Here is a 15217-nt window from a genome sequence, read left to right as displayed (position 1 = left end):
TTTCCTTACTCTGAACCCCTACCGCCCGTAAGGTTTTCACGTACACGTACATATAATTCAAGATAGATATATACAGATAAACGTGCACATTGCATATATATCTGCGCGCACACACACACACACACGCACGCACGCACACACACACATGCACACACACAATTATACACATATATACACGCGCACATACATAAATGTATTTATGCCTGAAATTGCATAGTGCGATAGCTGTAGAAACCCGAATATGTCTTAGCGTGCGTACATTTAAATATATGACTATATGAATATATTCATAAACTCAGCTATTTATAAATCACGGCAGTTTTATGATAATAGTTATGCAGATTAAATTTTCAGGAACTATTGGGGAGTGAAAGAGAAAAAGAATGACACGCGAAAGAAAAAAAAACCGGAGCGAGAGAGTTTCCTCCCTACCACTGTCCTTATTTCCAAGATTTCCCAGCAATGCGATGAACACATCTTTCCTGAGTGAAATAGCATATACTTGCGTGGCTATATACCACAGACCATTTTTATTTGCCAGGCGCACTACACTATGTGCTCGAAAGTAGCAATACGTCAATCCATATATATATTGGATCATATTCCCCACGCGTGGAACTCTTAAGGCAACAAAGCATGTTCTACATTTCAATATTTCCATATAGCATTTAATACATATATGTATATGGAATGGTGTATAATTATTATTATTATTATTGTTAATTTTATTATTATTATTATTATTATTATTATTATTATTATTATTATTATTATTATTATTATTATTATTATTATTATTATATTATTATTATTATTATTATTATTATTATTATCATTATCATTTACCGCTATTATTATCTTATTATTATTATTATTATTATTATTATTATGCGTGCATATATGTGAGTGCATAGCTATGTCGATGTAAGTATGCATGGCTTTTTCATTTATGCAATATATTTTAATGCACTGCGTTTTCGTGTATGGACACATGTTTTAAATAATGAAATAAATGTGCGTGAGTTCGTGAGCATATATAAACATGTATATATATATATATATATATATTATATATATATTATATATATATAACAACCTAACACAGACGAATACATGCGGACATACATAAATATGCATGCGAAAACATGCATATATATTTGACATATTTAATTATAAATGGGATCATGCATATTTGTAGAGATTCATTCACACGCATATGTACTCATACATACCTACATGCATAGATAGATACATACATACGCACACACTCACACACAGACATATATCTAAGTATATATGTATGAATATATATACCTGTGTGTGTGTATATATATATATATGTATGTATATATATATATTTCTTTACTCCCCACAAGGGGCTACACACAGAGGGGACAAACGAGGACAGACAAACGGATCAAGTCGATTACATCGACCCCAGTGCGTAACTGGTACTTAATTTACCGACCACGAAAGTATGAAAGGCAAAGTCGACCTCGGCGGAATTTGAACCCAGAACGTAACGGCAGACGAAATACGGCTACGCATTTCGCCCGGCGTGCTAACGATTCTGCCAGCTCATATATATATTATATATATAATATATATATATAATATATATATATATTATATATATATATATATATATATATAATATATATATAATATATATATATATATATATATATATATATATATATTATTATATATATATATATACATATATAAGAGACAAGTTAAAATAGCGGTCCTTACATATGATTACTTTATTATAGCAAATTTTAGCTTAAGGCTGTTTCAGTAGTCATTATGGTTAGGTGTACACAGTTGGTCTATTCATAAATTGAGGTAAATTGAAAAACCTAAAAAAAATGTTGTCTTCGTCAGGTGTGTGTGCGTGTGTGTATGTGTTTGTGTATATGTGTGTGTTTATATGTGTGTGTGTGTGCATATATGTGTGTGTATGTGTGCGTATGCGCTCTTATGTGTGTGTGTGTGTATGTTTATATAACTATATTAGGCGGTGAGCTAGCAGAGACGTTAGCACGCCGGGTGAAGTGCTTCGCGGTATTTCACCCGTCGGCACGTTCTGAGTTCAAATTCCACCGAGGTCGACTTTGCTTTCATCCTTTTGGAGTCGATAAATTAAGTGCCAGTTACGCACTGGGGTCGATGTAATCGACTTAATCCGTTTGTCTGTCCTTGTTTGTTCCCCTCTATGTTTAGCCCCTTGTGGGTAATAAAGAAACATATATAACTATATTAAGTACGTGAAATTCAGCCAAAGAAAATTAGTCATCCACTGGAAATTTAGGCAAATGGTACAAGAAAATATGAGGATTTGTAATTCTGAGATTAGCTCTTTATCTTAACAAGTGTGGTAAATTAGAGAGATCAGAAATCTGCACTAAATGAAGACACTATGAGAACTATACCGCAATACCAGAACCAACAATGAGATTCACAACACTGAGTCTTCTCAATAAACCATGCACACGCATAAATAGAGAATACCAAACGCGTTCTCTATGGATACCGTATTTATTACAACGAGTGGCTCGTAAACGTATCTAACGAGCGAATGCGAGTTAGTTACGTTTACAAGCCACGAGTTGTAATAAATACGGTATCCATAGGGAATGAGTTTGATATTTTATTTATTACACACGAATACACGCCATATTTTATTAACCCAATAACTAATTCTTCACATCGGTGTTTGTAGCGCGCATGAATACAGCTTGATTTCATGTCAGTGACGTCACAATGTGTAACTGTAAAAGATGTCATGCCGCAGGAAGATAGTCCGACTTTATAGCGCTAAGTTTTCAGATGAAATGACTGATAACTGATGACTGTTTAACATTTTGTTAACATTCAAGTTCACGTTCAATTCATTATTGCTCTCATCAAAGAAATCGTCACGTAGAAGTTCGTTGTACACCTCATCAGGGATGTCAGATCTAGGGTTCGATGACAATCCACTCGTCGATGACACTGTTTCGGGAACCTTTGTTAACCTGTATCCAGCAACATGTCGAACTTTGCCAGTGTTGATCTTCACTTTGAACATTCTGTATGTTCCAAGAGGTTGAACAACGGATAACACTCTTCCCCCATCTTTACCATCAATCTTAACAAAATCATTCATCTTGATATCGACAACAGTAGCCATCTTGTTGATAGATCCACCTGCACTGCAAGAGTATCGACGAGCAGACGAAATATGTTGTGATTTTTTTGGCAACAAAAAATTGAATTACCACCAGATATGTTTATATTTTATGTGTATATGACTTTAAGTGATATCTGGTATAAAAAAGATAGTATGTTTGTTTAATTACATGGCTACATTCTACCTGCTCGTGAAAGTAATGAATGAAGTTTAGTTGTAACTTATGAATGACAATCGGGTCATCACCATGGATTGACCAATCAGAAGCAGCGCTCGCAGTATCTGACATATGTTAGATACCAAAAATATCTCAGTGTTCTCACTCACATGTGTGTAATAAACAATATTAACTGAAATACCAGAACGATTTAGCAGCAGTTTCGAAGTCATGAATAAATTAGTTTTGCCGAATTTAATTGATATCACAGTAAAATAATATTCAGGATTCTTACTCTTTGTCTTATATGCAAGTGTATCCACAATTTGAGAGTTCATATGCACATGTACATAGTAAAAGTGGTTCTCACACAATATATAACTACATATATATTATACCAATTAAAAAATGCATTTAATATACTTACACAGTGTTTATATAGCATTTATTTTAGACATTTTATTTAAGTAAAATTTATTAGCAATAATGAGGGCGGTATCAGGTTATTGCGTGACATAAATAGGGACGAATTCTTCTCGGCAATCATATCATGGTGTTCTAAAAACAGGAGGATTTGCTAAAATATTAAATACATTTAATTGAAACAATGTACATCTGTATGGCTATATAACTGTCTGACCTACAGATTAAAAATGATATCATGAGTTAAATAGTCGAGTTTTACGAGTCCAACACCTGTTTCCTGGGGATTGGCGGTCAAACATAATGATAGTTACTTGAATCCATTAACGGATAACACCACCTCCGTTTTCAAGGGAGAATTTTACAGTGGGAATTTTACATTTGAGCTTTGAGGTGTTGACAGGATGGAGTTTAAAGATTCACCCTGTCAACACCGCAAATGTAAAATTCTGCAATATAAAATTCTATCCTGGAAACGGAGACGGTGTTATCCGGTAATGGAAGCAAGTAACTATCATTATTCCGGGCTTCCAAGCTTCCAGAAACTGCTGTTGGACCCGTAAAACTCAACCATTTAACTTCTGGTATCATTTATATTCTGTGAGTCAGACTATTTTATATCCATACACGTTCATTTTTTCTATTAAATGTATTTAATATTCTGTGTAAATCGACTTGCCTAACGTTAACAAACCATGTAAGAATGGCTTCTTTGTATGGAGGTGTGATCTATTGCTTTGTAAACAATGCCGAGATATGCATAGCGTTATGACATTTCAACATTTTTCTTGAAAGATTTTGACGGTTATTTTCATATACCATTATGCCAGAAATGATACTTCAGATGGATTTTTTTTTAAATCAATCATTATGTGTGGTTGTTAGTATTTTCCGGGTTTTCACATCAATAGCTTGGATCTAATCCCGTGTCCAATCAAGCATCCCAAATGTTGGTATTAGTACTAGCACTGCAAACACATTGTGGGCCACTGTCTTATTGAATGCAGATAGTTCTGAGGTCCAAATTTTCTTTATTCGCCAGTAATAGTCTTTAGTGACTCGTGTTTTGTTACAGGTGTCATTGTAAGATATATTTTCATCCATTCCTAGATACCTGTAACATTCCTCTTCAGATACAGGGGAAACAGTTAAATCATTGATGGAGATGTTACTAGTCTCGTTTATTGTCTTCTCCTCTTCACAACAATGTGTATGTATGTATGTACGTATGTATGTATGTATGTATGTACATATGTATGTATGTATGTTTGTATATATGTATGCATCTATCTATCTATCTATCTATCTATCTATTTATCTATCTATCGTTTCTATCTATCTTTTCTATCTATCTAATTGTCTGTCTGTCTGTCTATTTATCTATCTATCTATCTATCTATCTATCTATCTATCTATCTATCTATCTATCTATCTATCTATCTATCTATCTATCAATCTATCTATCCTTCTGTCTGTCTATCTGTCTATCTATCTCCATATATTGGTAGATTGACTGAAAGATACCGAATATTAGTTTTAGTATTACTTTTCATTACATTTTGAGCTAAAAATATAGCACGAACGACGAAGAAAACCCAGCTCAATTAACTTGCATAATCACATTTAAAAAAATGGCGAACTGCATCGCTTATACGCTCGTTTCTCTCAAGTGGGGAACTTTCAAGCAATAATATAAATGCAATGCATGCATCCACCGCATAACTTTATTTGTTAAGTCAAAGAAGAATTAACAAACCATGTAAGAACGGCTTCCTTGTATGGAAGTGTGATCTATTGCTTTGTAAACAATGCCGAGATATGCATAGCTTTATGACATTACAACATTTTTCTTGAAAGATTTTGACGGATATTTTCATATAACATCATGCCACAAGGACTTCTAATAATGGTATGCGATAGCGTTGGAAATGATACTTCAGAAGTAAGTTTTCTTGAAATCGATCCGATGCAATTGAATATATAATGCCATCTAAAACCATACATTATGGATTTTATTGAAATCTTTTATGAGCAACTGGGGATTATTTTATTCTTCATATTATATGTAGGAGTAAAATTTTTACCGAAGATTATTTTGAAATGTTAAAATATTAATGTTTTGATAAGGTTAAATTTGAAATCAAATGCAAAATTTTAAAAGTCTTAAAAATTTGTTTAGTATTGATAAAAGATTACGTGGGTGGATGTTGAATTATTCTAATATAATTGTGCACGAATATGTTACAACATCAATTGAGCAGTAAAATATAATTTCTATAACATAGGCACACACATGTACATACATACATACATACATACATACATACATACATACATACATACATACATACATACATAAATACATACATACATACACAGTAGTAGCTCTGTTTACGAACTCCTCTGATCACGATTAAATCGTACTTTATATATAATATATATATATATATATATATATATATATATATATATATATATATATATCCAGCTCGATCCGAAGCAAAGGTTTCTATGTCTTCTGGATCCAATCCAAGTGACTTCATAGAAGTCCTTACACTGTCCTTGAACCTTTTTTTAGGTTTATGCCAGTAGCGTTTCCGCTCTGCAAGCTCACCATCAAACAGCTGTTCATCCGCCATTCGAACAATATGACCATACTCTCTCATGTCCTTCCTCAAAATCATAGCTTTAATTGAGGTGATGCCTGTAGATGCAAGGACATCTGTGTTTGGAAAAAAAGAACTTCATTTAATGTTTGAAATGCGATGAAGGCGTTTTAGGTGGAATTGTTCTAACAATTTTAAATAACTTTCATTGCAAGTTCATGTTTCACGAGAAACAGACTGGATAGATAGTGTTTGCAATGGAAGGCCATATATGTTTCAGTAAGACTCTACACTATCACACATGGCTCTCGTAACACATGAATGGATGGCTGAAAAATTTCATGATCATATAACCCCTAGCATTTAGCCTCCTAATCCCCCAGATCTCAATCTATTGGACAATTACATGTGGAGGTCAGTGAACACGCCCGTAACACCAAAGATTCTTCGAAAGCTGCCATAGTCAGAGTAATGTCCAAAATGAACCAGGATCACTTGATTCGAGCCTGTAGATGGTTTAGAAATCATATAGCAGCAGTTGTTGAAGCTGAAGTTGGCTTTATTGAATAACACTAGAGAAAAGAAAGTTTATTTTTATCATCATCGCATTTTATGATAAATAAAGTTATTATCTGTTATTATATATCTGTTCTTTTTATAAACATAAATCTGTCCTCCAATATCTTACGCACCCTGTATATATATATATATATATATATATATATATATATGAAAATTACAGACTGTGAGTATGCGTAACTTATAGACTAATGACTGGGGTACATGTAACTCAACTGCCGCAGTGAAATACGCACTTGGTAATAATATAACCAAACTGATTGAACTGCTATCATGTAGTTGATACTGTGAAATGTAATGTAACTACGCACACAGTGAAATACTATTGTGAATTTTCCCAATGAATTATAACTGTAACTAAATATATTGTAAAACTATAGTGTAATTTGCACAATGAAATATAATGCTGTAGCGAAACAGTGAAACATTATAGTATATTTGTACTGTGATTTTTAAACAAAAATGCCATTGAGAACGCTGCTGTGTCTTATATAACGTCCGTTACTATTCTGGATCTTTCACGAGAAAATACTATACTACTAGTTCCTGCTTGTATCCCGAATGATATATTGTTCATTAATCCTCCAATGAATTGTATACAGTTTATTAGGCGCACCATGAAATGCTACACTATATTTTACCAAGATTATGCTATGTTACACTCTGTTTTACATAGATACTGACGGGGTGACTTTACATGAATAGATAGATATCACGTTATAACTTATACGCATAATTCTTATAATTTGGTCCTGCACATACACACATATACACACACATCAGGAAATTCCCAAGGATAAATAATATATGAGACTTCTTAGATTGGTTATGAAATTCTTGCTTGCCCTAGGAGCATTTGTGCATTAAACTGACAGCATATAACCAGATTTGAAAACCTCGAGTTGAACGTCCTTTCTATGGCAAATGCCAGACGATTAACGGATACGTGAACTGTCAAGGTCGAATGAATCAACCTCAGTGAAAGTTTGGTAAGATTTACGATCAAACGAGGAAGCCTGGATTCTGATACACCGACGTGTTTGAAATAACGGACAAATATTTCTTTCTTATCACACGCTGCTGTCTTCAAAGTGTGAAAAACTAATTAGATAATGTTGCCCCAGTTATACAGTGAATGAATATAAAACGGGCTGAACATAGCCGGAGCGCCATTGATCAGAGACAGCTGGGGCCAAATAAACGACAGCAATAAATAGTACTTTATTTTATAGGCCTTGTAAAGAAGAAAAGTTAAGACGAACCCTGAGTGAAGTGAACACTGACGTCAAATTTCTTAATTAAATACCGAAACTATATAATCCATTGTCCAACGTAAGCGTTTATGCTGTACATTACACGCACACACATAAACTACATATATACAAACGCACGCACACATGCAGTCACACACACACACACACACACATATATATATATATATACATATACATACACACACACGCAACGCACATATATATACACGAATGACATACATTTACGTACACTCTCTGATCACTATCATATTCCAGCACTAATTAATATTCACAGAATGATGAACGCAAACCATGTTAAAGTGTAAAATATTTCAATTGGATTTCCATGATTTATGAGTTTAATTTCCACAGAATTTATCAATATAATTCCAGAGAGAACGTCTGATAGCAAGTTTATCACACGCATCGTTTTAGACTGCTAGATAAATAGTATATCGCAAAGGTAAGAAGCAATTTATTTGGTGAACAGATATTTTCTCAGTGAGAACGTCACCATGCAGTATTTGTAAGCTTCTGACGAACTTAGTCTACTTGCCACTTTCGTTCGCAGTTCTCCTCTTCTAAAAACCCCACTTGTAATTTTTGAAATTTCTCAATAGTCAAATGGTGGGTAAACTCTAAGACAATACTTCGCTTTCCCACACATACATCCAGAATGATTCTTTTCAATTGAGCCAACTGCTCATTAAAAGTTGCAAGGTACATTCCATTCTCCATCGGTGCTGTATATACCTTCAACCAATGAGTCATTCAATGAAATTAAGTAGCCAATTGTATATACATGCAAATCTATATTATATTGCATACGTTTCCCATTCTATTAATTTTGTTTTATCTATGCAATTCTGAAGTAAATTTACTATATCAATATATTTAATTCGAAGTAATCATTTCGGGGTGATTTTATCACTCCTCACAAAATCTTAACTTTGATCTCATGAAAGGTTCAAAGAAACGAACTTAAATCTTGAAATGAAAGCTCCATATATGTGAACTCAAATCTCGCAGTGAAAAGTCCAAGTAAATTCATTGTAAATAATTTTTACTGCAGCCTTATCAAAGTGATCCAGTACATTATGTAATCGTTTACTGCAGTATATTTAAATTCTTCAGTCAACAATTCAAAGATATTCTATTGTATTCATGATAAAGTAAATGCTTCGTGCAGAATAATTTATATTATTACCGTTATTATAAGCCGAATAGTTGACTTAGTTATTCAACAATATGCAATTCAATCGTTTTCTTGTTGAAATGATTGATATCAACTTATAAGCGGTACATACATGTAATAATGAAATTCTAAATGGCTCACACATATAATAAGCTTTGTAGTGTGTAATATATTTGTATAATAATAATAATAATAATAATAATAATAATAATAATAATAATATAATAATAATAATAATAATAATTATAGCAACAACAACAACAACAACAACACAACAACAACAATAATAATGATAATGATTCTTTCTACTAAAAGCACAATTTGGGGGAGGAGATTAGTCGGTTATATCGACCCCAATGCTCAACTGGTACTTATTTTATCAACCCAGAAACGATGATAGGCAAAGTTGACCTCGGCGGAATTCCAACTCAGAATGTAAAGACGGACGAAATGCCGCTAAGCATTCTATCCGGCGTGCTGCCGATTCTGTCAACTGGCTGCTTTCCTTTCTACTCTAGGCACACGGCGTGAAATTTGGGTGAAAGCGCTAATCGATTACATCGACCCCAGCGTATAACTGATACTTATTCGATCGACCTCGAAAGGATGAATGACGAAACTAAAACATCGGCGGAACTCAGAACGTATACCCAGATGAAATACCGCTAAACATTTTGCCCGGAATGCTAACGATTCTGCCAGTACACCGCTTTAAGATAATAATGATGATGATGGTAATAATGATGATGGATGATGATGATGATGATGATGATGATGATGATGATGATGAAGATGATGATGATGATGATAATAATAATAATAATAATAATAATAATAATAATAATAATAATAATAATAATAATAATTGTGATGCATGTGCCTTGTGTACCCTTATCAGACGGGTAGTCATGATGGGTATACTGGGCTTCGTATATTTTACCCCAGTGTCACTTTGATGGCATGCTCTGCTCGCTCACTCAATAATAATAATAATAATAATAATAATAAAAACAACAACAACAACTTGCAATAAGATGTTCCACCCAAAGGCAGATGCATATCGTCTTTATCCAGAGCTCAAAGAGGTCGAGACTTTATCCAGTTAGAAATATCTTACAAAACCATCACCACTGGATTGGCAAACTACCTTGAAACATCTCACGACTGGATGCTAAAGTTCGTTGAAAACCATGAAAGACGTAAGAAGCTTCATTCTCTCATGAAGATGAGCCAAAAAAATTCGAGTGAGTTTATGCATAATACCCAGGCGGAACAGCATGATGGAAGTGCGGAAACCGTAGTTGCAAGGAAGGTGAAATCCATAGCAAAAAACAAAACAAAACAAAAAAAAACCTCAAAAAACGCGTTTGAACAATTGGCTGACAGGTGGGAACAAAATCCTCTACGTGACAAATATGTAGCAAACAAGCTGATGTAGACCAGAAGCACACCCAACAGTGGCTACGGAGCTCAAGGCCAAAGGCAGAGGGTGAAGGCTTTGTCTTAACTGCTCAAAATCAGAGCTTATTGACCCGGAGCTATCAAGCGAATATGATGAAAACTGGTGTAGACCCAAAGTGTCAATACTGCAACGATGGGATTAAAACAGTGGATGACCTAATCTCTGGGTGTAAGGTAGAGTACAAATCAAAACATGATACAGTTGGCCTATATGTACATTGGATAATGCGTCGGCATTATAAAATCAAAACTGCTGTCAAAATGGGTAAAAACACCACCATGCGGCTGTACCTGAAGGAGAAAATGTAACTATTCTTTGGGACTTCCCAGAATGTACAGAGCGGACTGTCAAGGGAGAAAAAACAGGTATTGTTGAGAAAGACCAAAACAATAAAGTTTGTTTATCGATTGACATGTGCATAACATGTGACCATAATATCTCGTCAAAAGAGTTTGATAAGCTCAGAAAATATACAGATTTTTCAATTGAAATCGAAAAGATGTAGAGTCTCAAGACGGTTACAATACCAGTGATTGTAGGAGCATTTCGAAAGATCAAAAAAGGAACTGAAAATTATTTATGAATGATCCCTGGCATACATGCAAGAAGTGCAAAAAATTGTTGTAACTATTACGTAACTGATACGTTGTTGTGAAATTTCTTTCCTTTTTCTTCCTTTAGTTTCTTCGTAAGAAAGATAGAGAGAAAACTCTCTATCTTTCTTCCCCTTTTTCTATATCACATGACTATGTAAATGAACAACCTGATGTGTTTATTTGTAATGGCCTACCAATGTATACATTACGTTTCTCTGCCCTAGATGTCAGGAAGACACTAGGCAAGAGATGGAAACAGAATGGAAAGAAGATGAAGATAAAAATGATGATGATGATGATGATGATGAAGATGATGATAATGATAATGATAATAATAATAATAATATAATAATAATAATAATAATAATAATAATAATAATAATAATAATAATAATAATAATAATAATAATGATAATAATAATAATAGTAATAGCAAGAGAACACACACAAACTTGAGCATAGCATGGGCTGACTATGGAAAAGCAAACGATATGATACCACACTCCTGGATAATAAGAACAACAGAAAAACCTTATATAAAACAGTATGAAATGGTGAAGACGGAATTGACAGCAGGAGTCAAATATTAGTAGAGGTGAAAATCAAGAGAGGAATCTACCAGGGCAACAATGTGTCCTCACTGATCTTTGGGCTGAAAATGATCTCCTTGAGTGAAATACTGCAAAAAAACAAAGTTGGTGTATGACCTGGAAAGAAGTAAGGGAAAACTGAACCATTTGCTATTCATGGACGACTTGAAGTAATTCAGAAAATGTGAGACAGAAACTGACAGCCTAATCCATTCTCTGCAGATATACTCCAATGATATTAAGGAGTTTCGGCTCTCAAAATGTGTTACGCTAGTGATGAAACCAGGAAAGCTTGTTAGGACAGAATGCATAGGTTTGCCAATTGGTGGGTTGATGAAGGCAATTTAACCTCAATCCAGCTATAAAGAAATGGGTATACTTGAGGCAGATGGAGTTAAATACAACGACATGAAGAAAAACACAAAAAGAGAGTATCTGTGGTGAATGAGAAAAATACTGGCTTCAAAGCTGTTTGACAGAAACGTAATTTCGGCAATAAACTCGCGCACAGTCGCAGTAGTTTGGTATAGCGCTGGAATCCTGAGTGGACAGAGCAGGAACTAAAGGAGATGCACAGGAAATCAAGAAAGCTCCTAACGACGCATGGAACCCATCATCTACGGGCAGACACTGATCGCTTGTACATGAAGAGAGCAACTGGAGAAAGAGGACTGATAGGTGTGGAAGACTGTACGTCTCGAACTCGAGAACTTAATGAGATACGTAGCCCAATGTAATGAACTCTTGCTAGTGTCAGTTAGGGACGAGGGGTCATTGAAAAGAGAGAAATAAGGAAAAATGAAGTTAGAAGTACAAAAGGGACGCGAACTACAAAAGAAGGGACTACAAAATCAATTCCACGCACACACACATTTACGCACACACAAGCACAAACACACACACACATATATATAATACATACATATTACACGGCATACTTAATTCAGACTCCGTTCATCAAATCCACTTACAAGATTTTGGTCGGCCAGAGGCTGTAATAGGAGACTGTTGCCTAAGGTAACACGCAGAGGGACTGAATCCGGAACCATGCGTTCGGAAAAAATGTACCGGCCTTTGCTTTTCCTTGGATAACATTGGTGGCGTGGAGAGGAGTGGCTGGTATGCAACGGTAACTGCTGGCAGAAACGTTAGCACGCCGGGCAAAATGCTTAGCGGTATTTCGTCTGCGTTACGTTGTGAGTTCAAATTCCCCCAAGGTCGACTTTGCCTTTCATCCTTTCGGGGTCGATAAATTAAGTACCAGTTACGCACTGGGGCCGATGTAATCGACTTAATACCTATGTCTGTCCTTGTTTGTCCCCTCTGTGTTTAGCCCCTTGTGGGTAATAAAGAAATAGGTAACTGCTGGTCTTCCATAAACAACTTTTCCTCGACTTTTGCCTCGAAGGGTAACTTTCTAGGTTCATTCCAGGTTCTTCACTCAGCCACGCCTGCACCTACATATAGCAAGAATTGTTTTAGCAGGTTCGTCTTTTCCCTCTGTCTCTGCTAGAACCAGGATGCGCACCAACACGAAACAGTTACATCTATAGTATTCGATTATTGGAAAGAGCATTCAAGGCGCACTTCAGTCCGAGGTCGCTGGAGACTCACCGTCGGGTGTAGTTTAATATCATAGCTCAAGGCATTACTATGTTGCATTGATGGAGAAACAAATACAATAATGCATATATGTGCGCTCCGATTCATTCCAAATACAATGCATATTTGTGTATAATCTGGCTATTTTCCACCTAAGGCTTATTGCATACTTTTACCCCGAAAAGGTCTTCATAGCTGTACCGGCCCTTGCTTTCTCCTTAGATAACAGTGGGGGCTTTGAGAGGAGAGGCCGGTATGAAAGGGTGACTGCTAGTCTTCCATAAATATCTTTTCCCGGACTTTTGCCTCGAAGGTTAAATTTCTAGGTTCATTCCCTTCGTCATTCCTGACCAACGAGGGTCTTTACCTTTATGTGTGTGCGTGTGTGTGTATGTGCGTGTGTGCGTGTGTGTGTGCGTGCGTGTGTGTGTGTGGTGTGTGTGTGTGTGTGTGTGTGCGTGTGTGTGTGCGTGATCGCATTCTTGCCTCTCTGTGTTTATTGACAATATCAATCTGTTTAGTATCTGTTTCCAAATAAAAAATTCAACTGTTCGCGTTCTTCGTAAATCAGTTTCCCAAATCTATAAGTCATTCTATCTATCTATCTATCTATCTATCTATCTATCTATCTATCTATCTATCTATCTATCTATCTATCTATCTATCTATCTATCTATCTATCTATCTATCTCCTTCCTTCAAACGGGAAGGAAGAGCTATTTTCATCATCCTTGTGGCTATGGCGAAAGAATGTATCTGGTGGACGCGTCTGAAAGGATTGGAGACAAACACTTTCCTCTCTGGTCAATCTGTCATCAACTTCTTCAAGTACCACTTGAAAAGGAAAGTGAGAGTAGAGAGGCAAGTTTTGTCTCGCGAATGCTTTAAAAAAAGATGGGTGAATGTAGCAAGGATGGCACGTATGAATGACGAAGCCACCTTGAGCATAATCCTATGAACCCAGAAAATGAAAACAGAGGGTTACCCACTTGCAAACAAATGTGGTAACATATAACAATATTGACCAAGGTTACCGTGGTCTTTTTCCTTCCCACGGATAAACCTTACTTGCTTCCCCCTTTACACCATACATCATAACACTGTGATACACGATCCCTATTGATCGTTTTTTTTTTCATTTCTCTTTTCTTTTGTTCCTTTTCCTTTTTTTTTATTATTTTATTTTTTGTCCTTTTTTTCCCCTTTTACGATCCCTTTTGATCGAAAACCTACGCCACCTTTTTTTTCTTTTGTTTTTTGTTTTTTTCATCCCCCAAAAGAAAAGCTCTACCTTGTAACTTGTTCCATCTGTGTGCAGCCCTGTGTGGCCAATAAAGAAACTCATCTATCTATCTATCTATCTATCTATCTATCTATCTATCTATCTATCTATCTATCTATCTATCTATCTATCTATCTATCGGTTAAAATAAAACCAATTTTACATTAAGCTGATGGGTTGCTCTATACTTTATTATACCTATGCAAAAATGTTGTTGATTGTGACTTCGAAGTTTCGGCAGTCCGACGATGGCTTAGCGGCCCGAAATTTGAAGTCGGTGTTAACAACATTGTTGTA

General features: G+C 35.2%; 1 long non-coding RNA gene across 1 annotated transcript in view; it reads left to right on the top strand.

Moving 5' to 3' along the window:
* Positions 1-2754: 2754 nt before the first annotated feature.
* LOC118766594 overlaps positions 2755-15217 on the top strand; it is a 30663-nt gene continuing 18200 nt past the window's right edge. The window contains exon 1 of the long non-coding RNA XR_005002537.1: positions 2755-2869. This is a non-coding gene — a long non-coding RNA (uncharacterized LOC118766594). The remainder of the gene's footprint in view (positions 2870-15217) is intronic.

The sequence above is a fragment of the Octopus sinensis genome, linkage group LG16 (genome assembly GCF_006345805.1).
Source record: "Octopus sinensis linkage group LG16, ASM634580v1, whole genome shotgun sequence".
NCBI classification, from domain to species: Eukaryota; Metazoa; Mollusca; class Cephalopoda; order Octopoda; family Octopodidae; genus Octopus; species Octopus sinensis.
The sequence above is the reverse complement of the archived record's forward strand: the minus strand, read 5'-3'. Positions and strand labels throughout refer to the sequence as shown.